Source organism: Loxodonta africana, chromosome 21 (genome assembly GCF_030014295.1).
Source record: "Loxodonta africana isolate mLoxAfr1 chromosome 21, mLoxAfr1.hap2, whole genome shotgun sequence".
NCBI classification, from domain to species: Eukaryota; Metazoa; Chordata; class Mammalia; order Proboscidea; family Elephantidae; genus Loxodonta; species Loxodonta africana.
In genome coordinates this window covers 33,379,730-33,398,736 of record NC_087362.1, presented here as the reverse complement: position 1 = coordinate 33,398,736, position 19,007 = coordinate 33,379,730, and the positions used below count along the sequence as shown (strand labels likewise).

General features: G+C 48.6%; 1 protein-coding gene across 2 annotated transcripts in view; it reads left to right on the top strand.

The window, feature by feature from the left end:
• The first annotated feature begins 15,136 nt into the window (after positions 1-15,136).
• The window catches only part of CRISPLD2 (cysteine rich secretory protein LCCL domain containing 2), a 71,441-nt gene continuing 67,570 nt past the window's right edge, over positions 15,137-19,007 (top strand). For both annotated transcript variants that reach the window (XM_010597822.3, XM_010597820.3), the window contains exon 1: positions 15,137-15,250. The gene's annotated coding sequence lies outside the window, so the exon portion shown is untranslated. The remainder of the gene's footprint in view (positions 15,251-19,007) is intronic.

Sequence of the window (19,007 nt, the reverse complement as noted above, 5' to 3'; positions counted from 1 at the left end):
TTCAGAAAGCACCAGTAATGAAGCTGAGGTTTTTAAGCAGGGGAGTATCTTAATCAGGCTTAGGTTTTCAGATGATAACTCTGAGAAGTAGAGAACAGAGACGAGTAACAATAATAATTCCTGACATTTATAGGTTTTTAAATAAATGCTAGGCACCATATGTCTATATGGATCTTTGTAGGGTCGCTGCAAGTCGGAATTGACTTGATGACAATGGGTTTGTTTTTAGTTTATGTGTTTAATTGCATTTGCATTTGAACCTCATGAAATAGGTTTTTTTTTTAATGTAGAGATAAGCTTGTATTTATGCATTTTTAAATATCTTTCCTCATCTGCCAAGCTTGAAGAGCAGGAGGCTTGAATGTGCTCAAGGAATGGGCTGTAGGGGAAGTTGTCCTATAGAATAAAAAAAAAATAGAGGTTGATATTATTATGTCCATTCTGTATGTGAGGAATACTGAGTCCTAGAGAGATGAAGCAACTTGCCCAAGGTCTCACAATGAGGAAATGACAGGCCAGGATCCAAACCCAGGAACTGGGGTCCTAACCATTGAGCCATATTGCCTCCCTCTAGAGTAGGGCCAGAAGGCCAGACAATGAGGGCCCAAAACAAAATGGCAGAGGGGCTGTAGAAGGGAGGGGGCTGACACGACCTCTACCCATGTCAAAAGGACAGGATTCGGGACCAGTTGGATCTGGAGGAAGACAGAGAAGTTAAGAGTGACCCCGAACATTCTATGTGATCTCATTTATGTGACAACATAGAACAGGCACAGAAAGCAGCTTGGTATTGCCCAGCTGGGGGAGGGGGGGTGTTGACTGGAGAGGGGCATGAGGGAACTTTCTGGGTGATGGAAGTGCTCTATAACATCATTGTGGTAGTGGTTATGTGGGTGTACATATTAGTCAAAACTCAGCAAGCTGTGCACTGAAATTGGGTATATTTTATTGTATATAAATTCTACCTCTGAGGAGGTTGATTAAAAAAAAAAAAGCATGACTCCGAGGCCTCCTGCTGGTGAGACTGGGTCAGTGGAGGTGGGATCATTGTATTTTGGGACAGGTGACCTTCTCCCTTCTCAACCAAGGCCCCCGTCTGCTGGGAGCGGGGGGAGCGGCAGGGATGGTGGGAATAGGAATGCTTAGCAGGACCCAGCAAGAAAGAGATTTTAACTTCCTGAGATCTTACTGAGACAATAGTCTTGAAAGCCTGAGGCAGGTAGAAGGGGAAAGGGTTCTCTAAGTTCCTTTAACACCACTTAAGTATCAAGAGAAGGCACCCAGGTGGTACAATGGTTAAGCGCCTAGCTGCTAACTGAAAGGTTGGCAGTTTGAACCCACCCGCTGGCTCCATGGGAGAAAAGACCTGGCCATCTGCTCCCATAAAGAATTCAGCCTAGGAAACCTTATGGGGTAGTTCTATTCTGTCACATGGGATGGCTATGAGTCAGAATCAACTCGATGGCACACAACAACAACACGTATCAAGAGTTAGACCTACCGGACTTGAGCTTCAACCTTGTTATCAGCCAAAGGAGAAAGAAAACTCAGTGCTTCATGTGATGAACAAGAAGTGGGAAATCCTTCTCTCCCATCTCCAGCGGGGTGAGGGGAGGGATTAGAGAGAGAGAGAGAGGGGAGCAGTGTGTCCTGAGCTGTCCCCTCTGAGTCCAGCCCTGGCTTTGTGGTAGATCAAGAAAGAGACCAAAGGCAAGAGGGTGAAGATGCAGTGTCCAGATGCAGCACAGAGAGGGTCCGTGGTCCTGCTCCAAGGTGGGATGGCACCCACACCCTCACCACCTTTATGGCCTGGTGAGTAGATAGCCCTGGATCCCGAGCTTGCTGTAGTGGACTGAGTGGTGGCCCCCCGAAGATAGGTCCCTGTCCTAACCCCCAGTACCTGTGGTTGTGACCTTATTTGGAAAAAGGATCTTTGCAGATGTGATTAAGGATCTTGAGATGAGATCTTCCTGGATTAAGGTGGGTCCTAAATCCACTGACAAGGGTCCTTCTAAGAGATACACAGATGAGAAGACACAGATGCAGAGAGAAGGCCATGTGATGTCAGAGGCAGGTTGGAGGGATGCGGCCACAAGCCCAGGAACACTTGGCACCACCAGAAGCTGGAAGAGGTAAGAAAGGATTCTCCTCCAGAGCCTTCAGAGGGAGCGCAGCCCCGCTGACACCCTGAATTCAGGCTTGTGGCTTCCAGAGCTGTGAGACAATGTGTTTCTGTTATTCTAAGCCACCCCAGGTGTGGCTCCTGGTTATGGCAGCCCCAGGACCCTCACACATTTGCTTTGGTTCCTGGGTCATGTACAAAGGATGGGGAGTGTTGGGGCAGCTTCCTCTCCTACTGTAAAACCATGAAGACCCTAAACTTCCCTCCCCGCACCCCCATCCAGGCATCACCTTAGTAAGGGGAGAGTGGAGAAAGAAACAGTCCTGATCAGTCATGAATGGTACGTGGGAGAGAGTCTGTTTTAAAATGGGCGAGCTGGGAAAGAGTCCACTGTCAAGTTTAAGTGAAGCACATTTCGCCACACGCCCCTAGCCCTCGTTACAAAAAATAAAGAAGCTGCATTTTCACACACGCACATCTGCGTGGCTGTGGTTTTAAGATTACCTGCCCTGGCCCACTGAGAAGAAAAATGCAAAAAGGAGGAGCTGGGCTTTCTGTCTCAGGCCTTGAGCCACCTTGGAGCCCGCCTGGTCCTGGCTTCTGCACGTCTCCGCGCTCGCCTGATGAAGGAACCGGTGGCTGCCAACCAGGACACTGCAGGCATGGAGAGCACTGGGGCCAGGGCCAGGGGCCTCAACTGCTGAGCCCACTGGGGTCTCTTGCAGAGTCTGAGACTGGCGCCGCTAGATTTGTGCATCTGGAAAGTGTTACTTGATCACTGGAAAACCATCAGGGTGAAACCAGGGCATTTCTGGTAAAGGAGCTGCGCGGAGGCACCTTTCGGAGCCCGATGACTCAGGGCTGCCGAGTGGTGTGTGGTCTGGGAGCCGGCGCCCTCTGCGCTGCCTGGAACTGGGGCAGGCTGCTCTGAGGGTGGTTTCCCCTGGGGGGTGCAGGAGCCCAGGGCCAGCTCCGTGGCCTCCTCAGTGCCCTATTGCAGACACAGCTAATTATGAGCCCTGTATGAGCTTCCTGTGGCTGCTGTAACAAATTGCCATAAATTCAGTGGCTTAAAACAACACACGTTTATTCTCTTTCAATTTGGAGGTCAGACGTCTGAAATCATTTCTACTGAGCTAAAGTCCCGATGTCAACAGCGCTGTATTCTTTCCGGATGTTCTAGGAGAGAATTTGTTTCTTTGCCCTTTTTTCCTTCTAGAGGCCTCTTGTATTCCCTGGCTCATGGCCCCTTCCGCCATCTTCAAAGTGTATCACTCCGACCTCTGCTTCTGTCATCACATCTCCTTCTCTGACTGACCCTCCTGCCTCCGTCTTGTAAGGGGCCACCTGGATAATCCAGGATAATCCGCCATCTCAAGGCCTTCCACTTAATCCCACCTGCAAATTCCCTTTTGCTGTGTGAAGTTACAAATTCACAGGTTCTGGGGGTGAGGACATGGACATCTTGGGATCCATTATTCTGCCAACCGCAGATCCTTAGATGGCAGTGAGGACACGAATAGCCCAGCCTCCCTCCCTGCAGTCAGAGAAGCCGGAATACAGGAGGCTGTGGACTGCGACATGGAAGGGGGCCTGGCCAAGCAGTGAGATGCAGGTGGCCTTGGGTCCCAGGCCACCACTTCTCGGCTGTGTGAACATAGGCAGGTGGGGCAGTACCCCTGGGCCTCACTTCCTTTACCCATGAAATATGGAGAAGAGTAAACTTAGCTCCTGAGTACATGTGAGGACCAAAGGAAAGCCTATGGGCTTAGCACATCATACATTCTCAGTGACGGCTGCAGTGATAGTGAACTTATCCAGCAAGTCTTTACGGAGCACCTCCACGTGCCAGGCGGAGGCTTGGTGCTGGGGCCTGGAAAGCACTCCCGGAGCTCACGTCTAGGGAGTTATGAGAAGGTTTCCCAGTGAACTGCCCTTTGGATTTCACTGTGACTTTCGTGTCCCAGGCTGAGGGGAGAACTGCATCTCTCTCTGAGGACAGGGAGAGGCTCTCAGACGGGTCCTGGAGGTCTTGATGACCAAGAAGCAGGGACCGTTTCTATTTGGGATTCCTGGAGGGCTGTGCACATCAGCTGGGTGCTAAATGATTAGCTGAGAAAACACAGGTTCAAAGAGCTGGGACCCTTGGAGAAATGAGACGACAAAGCAGTGATCATTGATGACTTCTAGTTAGAGAAGTTAGAAGAAAAGGAGGGACTAGGGGGAGGCGGTAATGCAGCCTCTGAGTGGATAAGGTGTGGCCAGAGCTGTGCAGGGAGTACAGACGCTCCCAGAGATTGTTTACTGGTCAGTGGCTGGGCTGGAGGGGCATGTGTGGCTGTTGGAACATTCTCTCCTTGATAAGGGCAGTCGCAGTTACAAGATGTGATCTCTTTGTCAGCCTTTGCTGCATAACAAACCCAAGTGTCGTGGCTTAAAACGGTGACGATGGATTGTTCTGTGGGTTGGCAGTGGAGCAGTCCTCCTTCTGGTCTTTCCAGGCACACTCGGGCTGCTGCAGCTAGCTAATGACTTGGTAAAAGCTGGAGGCCCAGGGTGGCTTGCTCATGTCTAGTAGTTGGTGCTGGCTATGGGCTCAGGCACCAGGTTCTCCTCCCCGGGTCCTCTTGTCTTAGTTACCTAGAGGTACCATAACAGACAAATACTACGAGCGGTTGGCTTTAAAGTACAGGAATTTATTGTCTCGGTTTTGGAAACTAGAAGTCCAAATCAGTACATCAGCTCTAGGGAAAGTGCCTTCCTTGTCAGTAGTTCTGGGAGTTCTTTGGTGTTCCTTGGTGTCTGTCTTTCTCCTGTGTGTATCTCTGTGTCTAATCTGTTCTTTTTATAATTCAGAAGTGATTAGGTTTAGGACCCACTCTACTCTGATATGACCTCATTAACATAACAAAAGAAAAATCCTAATTCTAAACAGAATCATAAACACAGATACAGGGGCCAGGTCTTCAATACATTTTTGGGAGGATAAAATTCAAACCATAACACTGTTCATCCTCCAGCCTGCTGGACCTGGCTTCTTTACAGCACAGTGGTCTCGAGTTCTAAAAGTGAGAGCAGAGCCCAACACCCCTTGAGTCCCAAGCTTGGAACTGGGGCAATGTCACTTCTACCATATTCTATTGGCCAAAGTAAGTCACATGGCCAACCCAGATACTGGGGACAGAGAAACAGACTCCAGCTCTTGATGGAAGGAAAGGCAAAGGCACATTGAAAGGGGCATGGACATAGGGAGGTGGAACTCATGGGGGGGCCTTTGCGGGAATGATTTATAACATTGTCATTATTCTTTTGAAGAGACATTTTCTGCTTTGGCTTGAGTTGAGAGCAAGATGCAATGAGCAACAGACCCAGTCATTCAATTTATGACAATGTTCTGGAATAAGAGCACACAGGATGAGATCATTCTTGCAGTTGTCCCAGGTCAAGGCACCCATTAGGACTTGCACTCTGTAGGTCTCATGAATTGACTTCCTCACCCAACAAAAGCCTGCTGAGGGCTCCTGAAGGTCTGTCTTCTGTTAGACACCGGTATCACCTATTTAACAGGAATACTGAAGCAACTCCATCATTTGTAAATAAAAGTCTCAATTTATCTTGGTTTACTCAAGAGAAACAACAGAGCCCTAACATGTTCTATTTAGTGGGTTGTTGTTAGCAACTGTTGAGTCGTCTTTGACTCAATGATGACCCCGTGCACAATGCGCTTGGACTGTGATCCGTAAAGTTTTCACTGGCTGATTTTGGGAAATAGATTGCCAGGCCTTCCTTCCTAGTCTGTCTTAGTCTGGAAACTCCGCTGAAACCTCTTCAGTATCACAGCAACACACAATCCTCTACAGACAGACAGGTGGTGGCTGCACATTCGGCGCCTTGGCCCGGAATTGAACCCAGGCCTCCCGCGTGGAAACTGAGAATTCTACCACTGAACCACTGCTGCCCTTATTTAATAGGTTACTAGGTATTAGTGGCTTCAACAGTTGCCCTTGTCAGGTAACTCCTTCAGAGTTAGAGGTGATTCTGTTCCATTCAGCAAACATTTTGTGAGCACCTACTGTGTGCCCTGCACTGTTCAATAAAAGCAAGGAATTGATAGATTCTTCCTCTTCCTGTTATCTATTACTGGATAACAAACCACTCCAGAATCCAGTGGCCTAGAGCAACAATCACCTATCTGTAATTTAGGCTGGGCTTGGCGGGGAAGGCCCATCTCTGCTCTACACAGCATTAGCTAGGTCCAGAGAACCCACTTCCAAGATGGCGCACTCTCATACCTGGCAAGAGGGTGCTGGGTGTTGGTTACTCCCCGCATAAGCCTCTCCACAGGGCTGCTCAGGCTTCCTCACAGCATGGTGATATGGTTCCAAGAGCAAGCATTCCAAGAGGAAGAAGTGGAAGCTGCCAGTTCCTTAAGGCCTGGGCCCAGAAACTAGCACAGCAGCACTGCCGCCATATTCTTGGTCATGCTCACAGAGTTCAGGTCAGTGGGGGAAACATAGACCCCACTCCCAATGGGAGGACAGGCAGAGAATTCTGGGGCCATTATAAAAAACACCATATGGACCCCAGCCAGGATCTAGCCGAACCATCTGGATATTCTGAAGCATGTCATGGGAGGAAGGGAGGGAGGACCTGGGCCAGGACACTGGAATTCCAAGCCCTGGGCCCCTCACAGGCACCTTTCCTCATCACACCTTCCCTTCCTCACTAGCGTTGCCCTGTCATCTGACTCCATTTCAGGCATTTCTTTCATGTTTCTTAAGTGGCAGGTGAGTCACATGTGTGAACACTTTCTGTGGTTTCTATACCTCTCCACTGCCCCACCCCACCCTCCAGGCTCCAGCCCTGTTCCCCAGGACCTGGGGTGGGGGCGGGGTCCCTCCTGTGTGGCCCAGCCCTTCAGGTAGATGTTCCATGTCCTTTCTCCTCCAGGTGGACACATCCCCAGTGTCTCCATATTCCCCTAGCCAGCATGGCTTCCTGTGCCTTCCCAAGCACGAAGCACCAATATTCGTGAAGTAGTTTCCAGGTCAAAGCACCCGTTAGGACTTGCACTGCATAAGAACTTGTACTCTTGACTCACCCACCCACTCGGCCATGAGCGTGAGCCAGTGAAGTTCAGCCCACGCCTGTTACTATCTATCACTGTAATAGTGATACCATCGTCCGTATTGGCAATAATGAACACTTATTTAAGTCTTAATAGCACTTACGTGCCTAAGCTGTTTACATATTATATCTCATTTACCCAGGTTTTCCTTCAAAACTTTGACCACGAACTATATTTAGTTGATTTTTTCTGGGCATGGAAGTGATGAGGGAGGTTGCCCCATGGGAGGTAATGCTTGGCAGTCATGGTATTTATAGAAGACAAGAGTGTTGACAACTCGGAGAACAAAGGTGGAAGGATAACAGTAAAGATCAAGAGTTCTAAAGAGTTAATTCACTTAATACTTTATAAAGTGGGTCTTATTAATATCTCCATTTTACAGATAAAGTAATTGGGGTACAGAGAAGTCAGGTCACTTGTCCAATATCTCAGGTCTGGAAGGGGCAGAGCACTGGAGTTCAGTGACCATCCAGAAGGTGCAGGTGGCCCTCTCCTGTCAGGAAAGGTGGGGGTCTGCTGATTCCCTCGGTGGCGTCTGAGGGGAGGACAGTTTCCATTCTGTTCTGTCCCTACACCCCCTACCCTGGACTGTGTGGAAGGGGTCCAGGCCCACGTAGAGGACCCCGGAGCCAAGGACAGCCTCTGTAGAGGAACCACAGCACCCCGAGGTTTGGCTCCCTCCCAGGCTGACAGAATGGTGTGGGCCTTCCGGAACCCTGCATCCTGAGTGTGAACTGAAAGCTCATCCTGCTCTGGAAGAGCTTTCTGACTGTCCTCAGGGGAGAAGGCAGCTGCCGGGCAGAGTTCGCCAAAGGAGCGCCTTTCCTGTGGAATTTCCACTTGTGGTCGGCATTGTCTGATTCATGTGATTGCCTCTCAGAGGGCAGGAGGGGCATGAACCCCGGGTGATGAAGGGAACCCAGGTGTGTTTTGGATACAGAATTGGACTGTCCTGAGTTACTTGTTACCAAGCAGCTTGAATAAGGAGTTGCTAATAAAATTGTGAAATTAGTCTCCCCACTTTCAGTACGGATGCAATCATACTTCCGCCTAGTCATTCTCCTTCCAGGATAAATAGGTGCCAGATGGAGCCTTCAAAGGAAATAAAACTAAGAAACAATAATTAAAAAAAAAAATAAAACAAACCCATTTCTATCTCAAGAATTAACTCATTCAATACAACAATATCATAAAGAGGGTCTCATTATCATCTCCATTTTATAGATCTATCTTCACTTTTAAACTAAAGGTGTATTAGGGTTAACCACTGTGAGTAACAAAGACCATGAGCTTCCTCCCTGCCCAAAAAGGGATGTTGTTGCGATGTTATTTGTTAGCTGCCATGATGTTGGCCTCCAGCTTGTGGCGCCCCCATGATCACAAATAAGGATGGATGTTTATTTCTCACTTACGTAAAATAGGTTTGACGTAGGCAGTGGGTCTGGTATAGAGGCCAGGGACCCAGGCTCCTTCTATCCTGTTGCTCCACCATTTGTGGATTCTGTTCCTAAGGTAGCTTGTGATCCAAGATGGCACCTATATTCCAGGTTGGAAGGAGGAAAGAACAATGAAGGGCACCCTCCTCCCATTAAAGAGACTTCCTGGAAGTCAAACACGGCTACTTCACTCACTTCTCATTGGTAAAAGGGATATAGACCTGAATTCGAGAACTGGGAAACTGGCATTGTGGTCCCATGGCAGCCACAAACTGTGTCATCCTGGGTATTGACGACTTGGCAGCCTCATCCCTTTTTATAAACTTTTCCTTGGCTTAGGAGGAAGGATTCGTGAGCATTCCAGGATACTTGTTTATAGTTCAAAACCATAAAAAGCATTTTCATCCCAAGTCCTGTGGCAAAAGCTAAAAGTATACCTCCCTCTCCCTGAATATTCCAGTAATTTTTAACCAAAGAATTCAGCAGGATACCCAACTTTCCAACCACCTCATCACCGCAACAGGTATCCCTCACTAGCTGAATGCTCACGATAAGAACTCTGTGCCCAAATAGATTCAGAGAGAGACCGGCATTTGCCCCACTAACGATTAATGAATGCATCACACCCTTGTTAGCAGCTGAGACCTGGTTTCACACCCGCCCTGCCTCTTGCTGTGTGATCCTAAGCAACTTGTCCAAAGCATTGGCACCTCATTTTCTTCTCCATCAAATGGGGATCCTACATATGAACGCCCCTCACAGCACTGGCATGAGGATGAAATGAAGTATTCATGAAAAGTGCTCCGTCAGCAATGGTCTTGGTCTCCTGGTCTCCTCCTGTCGTTATGGAGCCTGCTGAAAACACACACTGTCCCAGCATCCTCGAGGCAGCTTCTCCCAGGTGTGTGCTTCTGCCACTCCCCGAGCAGCACACCAAAGTTTGTTTCCACCCATGGTGAAAGGAGAAGGGGAGAAGCGTCCCTGAGCCAAGGATTCAAGAGCAGACAGTCTATTTGATAAGCGTAAGGCACATAGGAAGGAGATGGGTCAGGGAGAGCAGAGAGTGGAAGGAAGACTATGACATGTGCTTTATCAAGGCAGCTATCTCGTGGAGAATCCCATTGGGAAACTGTGGGAAACAATGCAAAACACACGCCCCAGAACCATCCCAGCCAAGGGTGAGGGATCTGGGATATTTATGCCCCTAGCCCAGCCAATCATTATTTAAGGCCTGCCCCCTCCCCCAAAAAAACATTGTTGCTGGGTCGATTCTGACTCACAGCAACCCTATAGGACAGAGTAGAAGTGCTCCATATGGTTTCCAAGGAGCGGCTGATGGATTCAAACTGCTGACATTTTGGTTAGCAGCCACAGTGGTGCCTCTCCTCTTCCAACAAGGCAAGTGTATCAGTGCCACCAAGATCCTTGGAGAACCCTACAACTGACACGTGCCAGTACAGACAGGTAGCCATCTTTCCTGCCGCCTTAGTTCCTCCTTCTAAGCCATGTACGTAACAACATGGTACCCCAATGTATCCTTGACTCAAATTTTTAATGGTTTTGATGTTGAATTGAGGCTCCGTGATATTCTCCAGCTGCTAAATGGGTGTGGCAGGAACAAATGAGAAACTGGAACTCTCCAGCCTTGGCTTTTTATGTCCAGTTCAAGAGAGTCCAATGAAAATAATGGGGAAAATTTGTGTAAGGACAAAAGCCATTTATCCTACGGCAATCACATAGAGATAGGAAAGACCAATCTTTATATCTTTGCACGGAATGATTAAATATTCATGGCCATCTGATCCCAACCCACCATTCTGTAGACATGGGAATAACCTTTCCATTGACCCACCTTGGTTTCGAGAGCAAGAGGGCAGAGGGCTGGAAGCTCCCCTGAGAGTTCCCTACCAGGCCTGCAAGTTCCTTTTTCCAGTTTGGGCTTCATTATGGCCAGAGGGTTTTTCCTTTGTCTCAAAATCTCCATGACTTAACTCCCTGCCTGGGTAGCAAACAGGATACTTTGCTGGGATTTTCAAGGCTATCAGTGGTCAGTCCCTTCCCAGGAGGACTCTTAGTGAGCGAGCATCTTGGTCCCTTCTAATCCCTGATCTTCCAGGAGTCTATGTTGCCCATGACACATCATTGCATTCAAACTCAAATGTTTTTTTTTTTTTTAAATTAGTTTCTCTGATTGTGAAATGATAGAAAATTAAACTTCCTTCTCCCTTTCTCTCTTTTTGCTTTGCTGGTTCTAATAATAATAATAATATTAACTAATACTGGCTCTGTGCCAATAATACTAAATAACACTTGCCTTGTGCTAACCGCTTTATATATATTAGCTCATTTGATGTTCACAGAAGTCCTAAGAGAGGCCCATTATCATCACCCCATTTCATAGATGGGAAACTGAACACAGAGAGATTAAGCAACTTGTTCAAAGCCAACAGCTTGGAAGTGGAGGATCTGGGATTTGAACTCGGTCCAACTGGTTCCAGTCAAGGGCACCAGCCAGCAAGCTAAGGACTCAGTCTGCCCCTTGGGGGTTCTGGCAAGTAAGATAATTTTAGTTCAGAGAGGTTGAGTGACTTGATCAAGGACACATAGCTGGTGTGTGGTAGAGTCAGGATTCAAATCTGAGTTTGCCTGGCTGCAAAATTTTTCCTATCTGGCTCCCAAGAAGGATGCACTGTTTTTTATTGAGTGTCTGCTCAGTGCCAGGCACTGATTTGACATGTCTTATCTTCCTGTAGAGGTTTTAAAACACACCTGCAAACTCTTTGATCTCCACTCATTGGGAGGCTGGGTCTATGTCTCTTCTTGAACCTGGATGGGCTGGCCTGCTGCAGTCAATCAAGGATGGCAGAAGTGATGCCATAGGGCTTCCAGTGCTAGGTCATAAAAGGTCACGTGCCTTCCACCTTGTTCTTTAGGGTCTTGCTCTGGGGAGAGGGGGCTTCAGCCACCGTGTAGAGACTAACTACTGTGAGGCTATGATCCTGGACAGGCCAAGTGTAGGGGAGCTCCCAGCTAATATCCAGTGTCAGCGACCAGCATGTGAGGATGCCATCTTGGAAGCCCAGCCCCTTGAGTCTTCAGATGCCTGTAACCCCATTCAACATCTGGTACAACCACATGATGGGCCCCGAACGAAGATCTAGGCCCCAAAGTCTCAGCTGGGAAGATAAGAAGGAGGAGGGGCAGAGGAGAGTACTACAGAGGGAGAGGAAAGGAGAAATGAGGGAGTGGACCAGGAAGAGAGCTGGGGTTCTGGAGGCTCCATGGTGCTCAGGGAGCCAGGACAGCTGTTGAGTGGATCGGAGTTGGCAGTTCAATGTAGCCAATGACAGACAGGGGTTGTAGCTCTGCCAACGGTGTCCCTGGAATGCCTGGGCTGGGAGAGGTGTCCCCAGAGCCCTCCTAGACCAGCGAGGAGCTGGCAGAGTTGCTATAAACAGCATTCATTATGGTGAAGGGAAATTTGGCAATGATTATGGGTGGCAGTTGCACAAGATCAGTAAATTGTACACCTGAAAAATGTTGAATTGGCACATGTTGTGTTATACATATTTTTACAACAATAAAAAGGAAAATAACACAAAACATGAAAAGATGATATAAATCAGAATCATAAAGACTCAAAAATAAGATGACAGAACTCAAGAGAGAATTTCAAAAGGAAAAAAAATCATTTTAGGAAAAAAAAAAAGTAGTGGAGGTTGGAATTAGCTAAGTTGCAGACATTTCCGTTATTACTCCTCCACCCTACAGCCCCCACCCAAATCCTGGGCCCATGAACAAATCCGATCCCACGTGGCTTCCCTTCCCTTTTGGAGAGGGAGGGGGTGAGGCAGTAACCCAGCTTATTCTACTCCCAAGGTTTTAATGATATGTAAGGCAGTGGCAGCTGGGAGGGAAAGAGCACTGGAAACCCAGTTCCTCCACTTGGGAGCTGTGTGGCTTTGGGAAAGCTACTTATGCTCTCTGTGCCCAGTTTACTCATTGAAATATGGGGCTGAGAATAGCAGAACCTGCCTCAGAGGGTTTCGGCGAGTGATATGTAGGGCCTAGCACCTGAGAGGTGCCTTATACAGGTCTCTCTGCCCCTTGGGTTTGCCCTTGGTCAAAAACAAGGACTATTGTTCTCAAACCGTCTGTTTTGTTCACCACTGAGGTCCAAATGCTTAGTAAGTATTGGGTTAATGAATGTTGAGCTGAGAATGATACATCAAAAACTGAGAGACAAAAAATAATAATTAGAAAAAAAAGGAACATATCTGAGAATATCTGCATTAATCTTTATCTGTGTTTGAGCTGCACCAAAATCTTGGGCAGGGATTCCTGGCTTGAATCAATGTCACACATGCCCTGCAGGTCACAGAGCAGTTCTTCTGTTTTTGCCCCATTTACTCCCCACCCTTGTTTCCTGCAGTCCCCTTTTTGGGCCCCCCAGATTCTGAGATCCCTGCGGTGAGGGTGGGGTCTTGTTCGTGCCCATCCCTCGCTGCGCAGCACAGGGGCTGGTAGAGTGGACTCACCAGTGTTTGTGGAAGAACTTGTGGAATGAGTTAATTCCAGGCTTCTGTGCACAGTAGGTCCACATCGGTGAATGATCGGTGAGTGTGGGGGAGGCTCTTAGCTCCTCTAGCCTTGGTCTCTTCATCTGTCAACAAGGGACCAGGATTTAGGTGTTACAAAGGAACCTTCTTCCGGATCTTAATGGCTTTAGCTGTTTACCCACACAGGTTGCCGTCAGTTGCGGCGGAGCCAGCTCAGATTCTCGATGACCTACGTATAACAGAACGAAACCTGGCCTGGCCCTGTGCCATCTTCATGATCTTTGGTACGCTTGAGTCCATCGTTGTGACTATTGTGTCAATCCATCTCTTTGAAGGTTTTCCTCATTTTTGCTGACCCTCTACCAAACATGATAGCCACTTCCAGAGATTAGTCTTTTCTGATGACATGTCCAAAATAAGCAAGATAAAGTCTCACCATTCTCGCTTCTAAGGAGCATTCTGGTGGTATTCTAAAACTGACTTGTTCATTCTTCTGGCAGTTCACAGTATATTTAATATTCTCCACCAAGACCACAATTCAAATGCATCAATTCTTCTGTCTTATTTTCTCATTGCCCAGCTTTTTCATGCATATGAGGTAACTGAAAAGACTGTATCTTGGATCAGGTTTGCCTTAGTCATCAAAGTGACATGTTTGCTTTTTAGAACTTTAAGGAGGTCTTTGGCAGCAGATTTGCCCAATGCAATCCGTTGTTTGATTTCTTGACTGCTGCTTCCATGGGTGTCGAATGTTGATCCAAGTAGAATGAAATCCTTAACTTCAGCTTTCTCCCCATTTATCATGATGTTGCTTATTGGTTCAGTTGTGAAGATTTTTATTTTCTTTATGTTCAGGCGTAATCCACACTGAAAGCTGTGGTCTTTTACCTTCATCACTAAGTGCTTCAAGTCATCCTCATTTTGGGTTAGCAAGGTTGTATTATCTGCATGTTGCAGGTTGTTAATGAGTCTTCCTCCAGTCGCGATGCCTCATTCTTAATACAGTCTGGCTTCTTGGACTATTTGTTCAGCATACAGATCGAATAACTAAAGTGAAAGGGTACAACCCGAACAGGTTAAGGATGCTAAACGCCTAAGTGCCAAAAGTAGCAAGAGCAAGGTTTGGACCCTGTGCTGCCTTTCACCAGCTGTGGGATTTGGGCACTCTCTTCTCCAAACTTCAGTTGTCCCATCTGTGAAGTGGGTAATTTCCACCTCACTGCATTCCTGTGAAAATTTAATGGGATAATGAATGTAATGCCCTTGGCCTTGACGGAGGTGTTACTGCTGACATCTTCGAAACATCTTTGAGTCTTGTTTCCGCATCTGTAAAATGGAGATAATTAGTATGCGTGCGCGTTTGTGTGTGCATGCGAGTGTGCATGTTCTGTGCGTCTGCGTGCTGGGTCACGGCGGCACGAAGGCCAGAGGAGAGTGAAGTTTTCCACCCCGGGTAGAGGGAGGGAATAACCTTAGCAAACGTGTGTTCTGCACCACAGTGTACAGGGCCCCCGCTCTTCCCTAGTTCATTTGCAACCGTCTTGGGCGTCTCCTCCCTATTCCCATTTTCCAGTTGAGGCGCAGAGAGATTAGACTTAAAGAGTTTGCAAACCTTCGACGGAAAGTGCTTGGCACCGCGCCGGGCTCATAATTAAGAGCTCAGTGAAGACGATGCTTTCCCAGCCACGAGCAGGACAAGAGCGCCCCCCTCTCACGCGGGGACCCGGGGCCCTGCTTGCCCACCCGGGCTCCGGCCTCCCTCCGCCCCCAGGCGGGGGCGGGGCCGGGGCTGCGCGGCCCTATCAGCGCCGCCGGCCAGCCGGGGGCGTGGCCTGCGGGGTTTTCCCCGCAGCCTATAAGAGGGGGCGCGCCGGGCGCGGGACCCACTCGCATCCAGCTCCGCTCGGGCGTCTGGTGTCCTGCAATCAGCCTGCTGTGCCCGCGCTGCTACCGCAGCTGCTTGACGCGGGAGACACCGCGAGGTGGTGATCGGAGCTCTGCCTAGGTAAGTGTGCCTTAGCTTCCTTCTCTGGACCGGTCTCCAGCCCCTCTTTGCAAGCCGTGATTCTGTAATACCTGACAGCGTCTGGGGAAGCTGTAGGAACCAGTAGAGACAAGGTCTCTTAGGGTTTCTGTGTGACGGGCACTAGGCTGAGAGCTTCGCCTGCATCTCAGAACCGTTGTTCCCTTTTCCAGATGAGAAAACTGAGAGAGAGAGGACCCGTCTTTTGCTCAAGAATCCATAGGTAGGAAGCAAAGGAGCCGAATTCAAAGCTGGTCAGCCAGGGGATCCGTGCTCCTGGAGGCTATATACTCTTTTGCCAGCCTTTGTGCACAGTGGGGTCAATTAATGGAAAGCCGACAGCAGGTGTGTGCCAGGCTTTTGAAGACTTCTACCCACGTGTGGAGGCCCACGGTCAACACAACAGCGTGTGTATTCTGCTCTGTAGTGTACAAGGCCACGCCCCTTTATGGTTTCATTTGCAACAAACCTGCAAGGTAGCCTTCCTCTTCCCATATTTCAGATGAAGAAACTGAGGTGCGGAGAGGAAAAGTGAGTTTTGCAGGCAGAGCCAGGATTGAAGCCCAGCTCCTGATGAACATGTCAGGGCGTGGGGGCATGTCAAAGTTCCCCTGAGGCTCCGGGAAACAGGCTCCTGGCTCTCTTCTTGTGCTGGGAGGTGAGGAAATTGGCTGCCCCAGGTGGAGAGAGCGAGAGTCAGCCCGACACGGGGAGCAAACCCAGAGTCTCCTTTGCCAAGGGCTGGGCTGGTGGGCAAGCCGGGAAGGGCTAGCTGATGCCTGCTCACTGAAGTCTGAAAGCACACCAGGTCTTCAAAGCAAGGAGATGCTAATGCTGCTGGTTAGAGGTCAGTTTTGAGAACCACTAGTAGAGCAGTGATTCTCAAAATTTATTATATTTAAGAATCCTGGGGATCTTGTTAAAATGTAGATTCTGATTCAGTATATCTGGGGTGGAAATGCAAATTCTCAGCAGAGATTTGAATCTGAAGGAACTGGTTCCAAGCCCTGGAGCAAATTTGAATTGGGCCTCTTTCAGCCAAAAGATGAGGTGCTGCTTTGGGTGAGAGAAGTGGCTGGGAGCCATGCAAACACCCGGCTCACCTTGCTACCCAGACTGGGTTTGCGAGTGTCCACCCTGGGACTTTGGGCCCCTTGCCCTAGAAGAATAGGCTGATCCTGCCTTCCCCAGCCGGGCCAGGGCATCTAGGGACTGCAGTCTGTTGGGTGGGAGACTAGGGTGTGCAGAGCAAGATAAGGGGCATGTCCCCAAGTGGACTGAGAGGGGATGTGTTGCAGGGACCTGATTTGCTCCTTCCATGCGGGGGAAGGAGCATGAGTGTGGGAGCTGTGCTGGACACATCTCTGCTGTGCCAGGTTTGTGCCAGGACTCCAGGCATGCACTTTACCTGCATTATCATCCCTTCAGTAAACCTGGGCAGAGTCTTCTAGATCCCCGTTTCACAGATGAGGAAACCAAGGCTCAGAGAGGTGAAGTACTGTCCCAAGGTCACCCAGCTGGTGTTCGATGCTGTCAAATCCGGGTTGGTCTGGCTCCAGACCCTCACTCTTAACCACTGGGCCCGCCTTCTATAAGAAACCCCCCTGCCCACTGCCAGCTCTGCCCTTGAACTTCTCACCAGGTATTGTTTTGTCTGAGAGAAGCTCCAGGTGAAAGAGCTGGAGGAGGATCACCGAAGGGGGCTGATTTTGATCTTGGCAGAGTCTCTTGAGATGTGGGAGTAGGAGGAGTCATGACAGCATTGATATGATAATCCACCAGCTGATGCGCACGGCACTCTCCACGGGCCAGGCACACTCAGAGTTTTACAGGAATAACCCTCTTCTTGTCTGTGAGATGGGCTCCGTACTGCCCTCCTTTTAACAAGGAGTAAATTGAGGCTCAGTGTGACTAAGGAACATGCCTGAGACAACACAGCTAGAGTAGGGCAGAGCTGCCAGCCCAGCAGAGCCCCGCCTAGATTCTGGAAGAAAGTGCCCAGCCGGTGACTGTCCACATGACTGTCACAGCAGAGTGGGCTACTGGTCAGGCTCCTCATGAGAGGTGGGCATCTTCGATGTCGCAGGAGTCTTTAACGTTGCTGACACAGGAGCTTGGGCTTGATTCTACCGGCAGGTACCTAGTACCTGTATCCATGGGGACCTGAATCAGTGCTGGCTCCCAGAGCCCTGCCCGCAGCTTGGGGAGGACAGCTGGCTTGCTGGGGAGAGCCTGGAGCCCCGGAGGGAAGAATGTGAGGTGTTTTAAAGCCTCCACCCTTCATCCCTCAAACACCCCAAATTGAATATCTTTCTGTCCTTGCGTAGGTTCCAGCTGAAAACTGGCTTTCAGAGGCAGTGCTGACCTCTTTGGCCTGTGGGAGCTGGACAATTCCTTTTCCGTGTCACAGTGTAATATGCTGTGTTATGTGAGGTGCCTCCATGTCTGCCTGCTCCCGGCCAGGAGCCTTGCCTTTTTTTTTTGCAAACTCACTGGTTTTTGATCAGTCCCAGATGTACAGACCCAGCATCATTCAAAGGGGCTGATGGCCTGTCAAGAAAGAAAAATACAACATGGGTACCCTTTTATCCCACTTCATTTTCAGTTCATTGAGGAAAACAGACGCTCAGACTTAATGGAATGGGGGCCTGGGAACACCTAGTAAAGTCCTAAAGGAGTTCGGTCTGTTCTGGAATAGGGAGGACCAGACAGATCTAGGCGGTGGCTGTAGGTAGGACCTGCGATGTCTTCTTTTCTTCTCTTTGAAAAAAAATGTTTATTTTAGTAAAATATTCAGAAACATAAAATTTACCATGTTAAAATGTGCAATTCAGAGACGTTTAGTATATTCACAGTGTTGTACAACCATCATTACTATTTAGTTCCAGGACATTTCCATTATCCCAGAAGGAAGCCCTGAACCCATGAGCAGTTGCTCCCTGCCCCTCTCTCCCCACAGCTCCTGGCAACCACTAATCTACTTTCTGGCTCTATGGGTTTGCCTACTCTTGGCATTTATTATAAAGGAAATCTTACAATATGGGGCCTTTTGTATCTGACTTCTTTCACTTCGCATAATGTTTTCAAGGTTCATCCATGTTGTAACATGTATCAGGACTTTGTAGCTTTTTTATGACTGAGTAATATTCCACTGTGTTGGCATACCTCATTTTGTATGTTCATTTATCAGTTGATGGAGATTTGGATGGTTTCTACCTTTTGTCTATTGTGACTAGTGATGCAATGAACTTTTGTGTTAGGTTTTTGTTTGAACACCTGTTTTCATTTCCCTTGGATTATATTGAGGAGTGGAATTGCTGGGTCATATGGTAACTCTGTGTTTAACTTATTGAGAAATGCATGCTGTCTTTTCTCGACTTCCTTCTTGAAGAAGCATCAACTCAAATCGTTTCGTTCCTAAACATGTTGAGGTCCCTCACTTTGGTACAGGGAAATCCTGGCATCTGGGTGTTTTGTCAAAGGTGTTGACATTCTACCCTGGGTCACAGCAGCAACTGCCAGAGGGTCCTGTCTGGGACCTTGCCTTGGGGGAGCCCTACTTTGTACCCCATGCTGTGCAATTGTCGTAGTCTTTGGCAAACACCCACCTTTCAAAAAGACAAAAGGCCATGAGGACAGGCAGTTTCTTGTGGTCCAGCCCAAGGGAGATTTATCTTCCTTGATTTTCCTGAGTGCTGTGTCAGCTTAGACAAAAACACCGATTCAGGGGAAAAAAGTC